Here is a 7,953-nt window from a genome sequence, read left to right as displayed (position 1 = left end):
CATTTCCTTCTCCAGTGCATGAAAGTGAAAAGTGAAAGTGAAGTCTCTCAGTCGTATCTGACTCTTCCAGACCCCTTGGACTGTAGCCCTCCAGGCTCCTCAGTCCATTGGATTGTCCAGGCAAGAGTACTGGAGTGGGTTGCCATTGCCTTCTCCGAGAGAACTCTTAATAGCAACCAAATCAGCTGTCACCTTTATCTCTGACTTTCAAGCCTCTAGAACTGGGAGAAAATAAATTTCAAAAACAAATTGTTACGGTCATTTAGTCTGTGTTTTTTTTTACAGCAGTCCTTGCTGACCGGGATGCCTGGGGACCCCAGTGGCCTCTGGTGTCTGAAGTAGGAACAGTCTTGTGACAGATTATTCTGTTGACCTGTGAGGTTCTTGTTCTTTCCAGATAGTGTCAGAATTTAATTGATAATTTAATTTAATTTAATTTATTTGTTGAATTTAATTTAATTGTTGGACATTCAGTTGATGTCAGAGAATTAGTGTTAGAATAGAGTATCAAAGATACAGAATCTTCGATTTCTTTTCTCTGTTTCTTAGGTACAAAACACACCAATGGCATGTGTTCTCTGAACATCTCATCTGCTTAAAATGTAAATATCTACAAACAGACCTCAGAGATACTGTGTTTTTAGTTGCAGACCACCTTAGCAAAGTAAAAATCTCTATAAAGTGAGTCACATGAATATTTTGTCCTCAATGCATATAAAGGTTGTGTTTAGGCTGCAGTCCATGGGGTCACTAAGAGTAGGGCACGACTGAGTGACTTCCTTTTCACTTTTCACTTTAAAGCATTGGAGAAGGAAATGGCAACCCACTCCAGTGTTTTTGCCTGGAGAATCCCAGGGATGGCGGAGCCTGGTGGGCTGCCGTCTATGGGGTCGAACAGAGTCGGACACGACTGAAGTGACTTAGCAGTCTATTAAGTGTGCAACATTATGTCTAAATAATAATTATCATAATTAAAAATACTGCTAAAAAATGCTAAGCATTATTTAAGCCTTCAGCAAGTCATACTCTTTCTGTTACTTTTTCATTGAGAAACCAAAACATTTACATTACTTGCTTTATTGCAAAATTTGCTTTATTGTCATGGTGTGAAATTGAACCTGCACTATCTCTGAGTTCCATCTTGTAACATCAAAGATTACTGATGACCCCAACAAATATAATAATAATGAAAATGTTTGAAATATTGGGAGAGTACCAAAGTATGATACAGACACGAAGGGAACACATACTGTTGGAAGAATAGTGCCAACAGGCTTGCTGGACAATAGGCTGTGAAAAAGCTTCATTTGTAACAACAAATACAATATCTGTGAAGCACAATAAAGTGCCAAAAAACATGAGGTCTACCTATATAAATTTTAAATTGATTTCAGTTCCATTGTCTGCATCCTCAGCTATATTCATAGCACAATACTGCCATATAAATACTTGTATTTATATAAATAAATACACAATACTGATCAATAAATACTTGTAGAATCAATGAGTAAATGACCCAATAGTCTGGTTTTCAGAAAACTGTTGTGCACGTGCCATGCTAATTTTAAAAATTATTTTTCCTAGAACATTTTCTGCTATAGATTATATACTTGCTGCTGCTACTAAGTTACTTCAGTCATGTCTGACTCTGTGTGACCCCATAGACAGAAGCCCACCAGGCTCCCCTGTCCCTGGGATTCTCCAGGCAAGAACACTGGAGTGGGTTGCCATTTCCTTCTCCAATGCATGGAAGTGAAAAGGGAAAGTGAAGTCTCTCAGTCATATCCAACTCTTAGCGACCCCATGGACTGCAGCCTACCAGGCTCCTCCGCCCATGGGATTTTCCAGGCAAGAGTACTGGAGTGGGGTGCCATTGCCTTCTCCCAGATATGATACAGGTTCTTCTTAATTCATTAAATGCTGTAGGAATGTCTTAAACCCCCAATTTCCCAGTATGGTAAAGCTCTAAAATCTTCCTTCCAAAAATAGTGCCAATTTATATAAACTATATGTTTCAATGATTCTTTACTTGCTTTCTGTGTTTTGTCATCCTGACCCTTATATAAAGCTGATTCCTATTTATAACTATGCCCCCTCTCCTCATACCAAAACATTTTGTAAACTTATTAACTTTCAACAGATTGGATAGATAAAGCTCATATGGGCTTGTCACAGGACACAGCAGGTCATCCTTTTCCTTGTGCTGTTCTTCTACCACATCCTGCCACCTCTGATGTCCTGATGCCAGACTCTACCCATTCCCGCAGACTCATCTACCCAAGTGGTCTAATCAAGACATTTTCTAAACAAAGTCAGCTTGATCCCTAAGTCTCTCCTACAAGTGCCGAGAACTCTATTTCCTCCCTCATTACATTCTCCAATGAGCAACATAGTGAGAGGTTCTCGCAAATTTATTTCCTAAATTCTCTCCTTGAACCTTGGGTGAGGAAAAAGAAATGAACACACTGACAAATCGGTCCACTCCCTTGGCCCAGCCTCTCTCCTACCTTTCTCATTGCTTTCTTATTAATTTTTATTGCCACATAGTTGCTTTACAACGTTGAGTTAGTCTCCACGCTACCGTAAAGTGAATCAGCTATACAAATACAACTGTTCCCTCTTTTTTGGATTTTTCTTCCCATGTAGGTCACCACAGAGCATTGAGTAGAGATCCCTATGCTGTACAGTAGCTTCTCTCATTAGTTGTCTATTTTATACTTAGCATCTCTGCTGTGCTCAGTCGTTTAGGCGTGTCTGACTCTTCGCAACCCCATGGACTGTTGCCCGCCATGTTCCTCTGTCCATGGGGATTCTCCAGGCAATACTGGAGTTGCCATTGCCTTCTCCAGGGGATCTTCTCAACCCAGGGATGGAATCCAGGTCTCCCTCATTGCAGGTGGATTCTTCACCAGCTGAGCCACCAGGGAAACACAGTATCTATAGTGTATATATGTCAGTCCCAGTCTCCCAATTCCTCCCACTCTCCCCTTTTCCTCCTTGGTATTGTCCACTAAAATAATGCACACAAACCTAGAAGTTGAGGGTTAGGTTTTATTTGGTGGGAATGTCAGGACTTGAGCCCAGGAAAAAGTATCTCAGGTGACCCTGAGAGAGCTGACTGCAAGGAGGCCGGGGAGAAGCACCGCTATATGCAAGCTTGCAGTGAGCTTCAGGTAATCTGAATATTAAAAGGTTACTGTTAATTAAGAGAAAACTAAATCTCTCACATGAAGAGAATTAGCGATCTTCTATGTATGGGAGGAGGCAAGGCTTGCTGAAATCATTTCTTTCATATGCATCTAGTAATATGGAGCCAAGGCTGCTTTCTTTATTGTTCACATGTTAATTCCCTCTTTACTTTAAGTAGTGTGTCACATTCCCCCAGCTCCTAAGTGCTAATGGGAGGAGGGGGTTGGGAGTCGGGGGTTTGGGGGGTAGGGGGTGGAAGGAGCTGATGGCTTAAAAATGGCTGGCTTTGTTTCACTTAGGCTTAGACGTTTCCATTTGGAAAGGCTTGTTTACTGGTAGAGCATAGAGCAGAAAATATTTCATTCCACAGTGTCCATATATTTGTTCTCTAATCTAGGGCTCTTCTTGAAGGTCTAAGGGGGGTATTGCTTGAAGAATTTCCCATGTTGTAGACTAATTTCCTTTTGGGAGCATTAATCACCCCTACACACCTCCTCTCCACTTAAACCCAGTAACAAGCTCCCTCCATCCCTGCAAGAGCAAAGTGTTCAGTAGGCTGAAGGACCTAAGCTACTCCATTTTGTTAACAGAAAAACTCCATTTTGTAAGGATCCAGGAAAAGAGCCTTTGAAAATCCAAGAGCCTTTGGAAATCCCCTGACCTCACCCCACCACCCTCGAGCCAATCAGACCTCAGACCAAAATCTCCAGACTTAACGTACTCTACCTAGGTAATGGGAACCAATCAGAACCCGGGGCCAGCCCAGGAAAATAAGAATCAATCAGAAACCAACACCTAACCCTTCCACAGAAGGTAACCAATTAGATGTCTCCCAACCCAGAAACTCCTGTTTTTCAGATTTCTCACACGAGAATACCCTATATAAGCGATGTAACCCAGAACTCAGGGCTCCTCCCTATAGCTGCTGTGTCGGTATTGGTGGGAGCCCCAGCTCAAGCCTGGTAATAAAAGCTCTCTTGCTTTTGCATCGGTTATCAGCTCCCTGGTGGTCATTGGGAGATTTCGAGACTTGGGCATAACAAGGCCACGAGGGTGGCCTATAGTTGCACAAGTATATTTAATTGAAACAAAAGAGCTTGTAGCTTTTTCAGGTGCCCTTTTAGGTTCAAGAAGAAATTTTAGTGCACTGTGAGAAAGAACACAGTTAAAAAGTAAGATAACTTATAAATTGAGTATCTTCGATATGGACTGAGGGAAAGCCTATATATTTGTAAGAAACATTTTCTCTGAAAAGTTTGTCTCAGGGCTTGTTTTCTTTTTAAGTGTGTAGAGCGCAGTATCAGAAAACATGATGGATTCACTGACAGATTTCATTTGAACCTGACAACTAAACCATCTACAGATACTGACTGCAAACCACCAGCAGAATTTTGTGATACTTGTTTTGATAAATGCAGAAATCAGATTTCAGGAAGCAATTCTTTTCTGGACTGAAAAAAAAAAAAGATTCAAGGGAAAGATGATTTTCCAAAGCTATAGTCACCAGAGAAGTCCCCTTTTTGGAGACTCTACGCAGTGAAATCTTGGAGAATCTAAGCATTGAAAGAATAGGCTGCCCGTGATCTGAGTTTTGGATCCACAAAAATGTTAACGTCATAAACAGTTGGACAGACACTGAAGAATAGCTTACCAGTCACTTCAGAGATCTTCGTGTGTCTTGCTGTCATTGACAGATATGAGTACATTTTTCAGTGTGGACAGACAATGTAATATGTGTGCACGTGTGTGTGTGTGTGCATGTGTGCACTGCTCTCATTAGACTAGAGGCAGATAGTAAACAAACACAGGAATCAGCATGATTGAAATAAGAGCTATGTAGAAAACATCAAGTACAAATTCTTATTTACACAGGTTTCTAGACTATAAATTTTTGGAAAAATGAGAAGTCTATTATACAGTGACATATGTAGAAGAATATTTTTGTAACATCATACATTATCAGCAGTCCCCAGCTTTTTGGTACCAAGGATCAGTTTCATGGAGCGAAATTTTTACATGGACTGGGGTCAGGGGGATGGTTTCAGGATGATTCAAGGGTATTATATATTGTTTCTAATCTAATGTCACCAGTGATCTGACAGTAGGTACTGGTCTGTAACTGGAGGTTGGGATATACATTGATATACACATATATTCCCCCCAAATATTCTATTTTTCTCTATTAAAGAGAGATAATGAAGATCAATTATATATTAATGTTTTAAACTTTCACCAGGGAAGCAGAAATAATTTTTAAACCTGATTTGATTCTAGGAAAGTTTTATATTTCCCTAAGAATTTGGTTTGTTCTTCTCTTCCAAATTGAGGCCTGTGTAACAAGTTAGGTTTGTTTTTTGTAATTGTGCTGAAGAAACTCAAGAGTCAAATTTAAAATTGTCAAATATCATGGCTGGCATTTGTATGCTCATTTTCCTTTGTTCTGACTTTTCTGTTTCTATTGCATTGTTGGGCTTCCCTGGTGGTTCAGACAATAAAGAATCTGCCTGCAATGCAGGAAACCCAAGTTTGATCCCTGGGTCAGGAAATCTCCTGGAGAAGGGAATGGTTGCCCACTCCAGTATTCTTGCCTGGAGAATCCATGGACAGAGGAGCCTGGTGGATGCATTATTACTTGTATTTATCCTACATTACAAGCAATTTAAGAAAACATGAAAAGAGAAGAACTGGAACATATAAATGACTTTAAAGAATTGAAAAAAATCTATAATTAAGTGAATACATCTCTACATAGGTCTTAAAAATGAAATGTCAATAATCTGTTTATTTCTTAAGCACCTATTATAGAAATTACTCTATGAATACAAAGATTAATTTAAAAAATCTATGATAACAATCCATCCCTTCTCTTTATCATTATACTCCAAGATATAAGCATTTAAACTGGCAAAATGTATTGTTTTTTTCAATAAATTAATTTTTCTGAAAATGCTACATGATTTTTACAAAACATTTTACAAATATTTCACGTTATAACTATGTATCTCATTTGGCCATAAATTCTAGTCTGAAAACCTACATAAATAAGAATATACAACCAAAGATGGAGATGCTCTATATGCAGTCAGCAAAAAGAAAGACCAGGAGCTGACTATGGCTAAGATAATGAACTCCTTATTGTAAAATTCAGACTTAAATTGAAGAAAGTAGGGAAAACCACTAGACCATTCAGATATGACATAATTCAAATCCCTTACAATTATACAGTGGAACTGATAAATATATTCAAGGGATTAGATCTTCAGGCAATAGTGCCTGAAGAACTATTGAGGGAGGTTTGTAACATTGTACAGGAGGTAGTGATCAAAACCATCCCCAAGAGGAAGAAACACAAAAAGACAAAATTGTTGTCTCAGAAGGCCTTAGGAATAGGTGAGAAAAAAAAAAAAAAAGAAGTGAAAGGCAAAGGAGAAAAGGAAATACATACCCATTTGAATGCAGAGTTCCAAAGAATAGCAAGGAGAGATAAGAAAGCCTTCCTCAGTGATCAATGCAAAGAAACAGAGGAAAACAAAGAATGGGAAAGACAGAGATCTCTTCAGGAAAAGTGGAGATACCAAGGGAACATTTCATGCAAAGATGAGTGCAATAAAGGACAGAAACACTATGGACCTCACAGAAGCAGAAGATATTAAGAAGAAGTGGCAAGAATACACAGAAGAACTATACAAAAAAGATCTTCATGACCCAGATAACCACGATGGTGTGATCACTCACCTAGAGCCAGACATCCTGGTGTGCAAAGTCAAGGTGACCCTAGGAAGCATCACTACAAACAGAGGTAGTGGAGGTAATGGAATCCTAGTTGAGCTATTTCAAATCTCAAAAGATAATGCTGCTAAAGTGCTGTGCTCAGTATGCCAACAAATTTGGAAAACTCAACAGTGGCCACAGGAATGGAAGAGATGTCTTCATTCCAATCCCAAAGAGAGGCATTACCAAAGAATATTCAAACTACTACATAATTGCACTCATTTCACATGCTAGCAAAGTAATGCTAAAAATTCTCCAAGTTAGGCTTCAATAGTATGTGAACTGAAAACTTCCAGATGTTCAAACTGGATTTAGAAAAGGCAGAGAAACCAGAGATCAAATTGCGAGCATCCATTGGATCATAAAAAAAAGTAAGAGAATTTCAGAAAAAACATCTACTTCTGCTTCATTGACTATGCCAAAGCCTTTGTGAATCACAACAAATGGTGGAAAATTCTTAAAGAGATGGGAATCCCAGACCATCAGACCTGCCTCCTGAGAAATCTGTATGCAGGTCAAGATGCAACAGTTAGAACCAGACATGGAACTGGTTCCACAGACTGGTTCCAGATTAGGAAAGGAGTACATCAAGGTTGTGTATTGTCATCTTGCTCATTTAACTTATAAGAAGAGTACATTATGTGAAATGCTGGATTGGATGAAGCACAAGCTGGAATCAAGATTGCTGGGAAAAATATCAAGAACATCAGATATGCAGATGACACCATCATTATGGCAGAAAGCAAAGAGGAACTTAAGAGCCTTTTGATGAAAGTGAAAGAGGAGACTGAAAACGCTCAACATTCAAAAAACTAAGATCATGCCATCTGGTCCAATCACTTCATGGCAAATGGATGTGGAAACAATGGAAACAGTGAGAGACTTTAATTTCTTGGGCTCCAAAATCACCGTGGATGGTGACTGCAGCCATGAAAGTAAAAAATGCTTGCTCCTTGGAACAAAAACTATGACCAACCTAAACAGAGACATTCC

The sequence above is a fragment of the Capricornis sumatraensis genome, chromosome 4, assembly GCF_032405125.1.
Source record: "Capricornis sumatraensis isolate serow.1 chromosome 4, serow.2, whole genome shotgun sequence".
NCBI lineage: Eukaryota > Metazoa > Chordata > Mammalia > Artiodactyla > Bovidae > Capricornis > Capricornis sumatraensis.
This window is presented reverse-complemented; position numbering follows the sequence as displayed.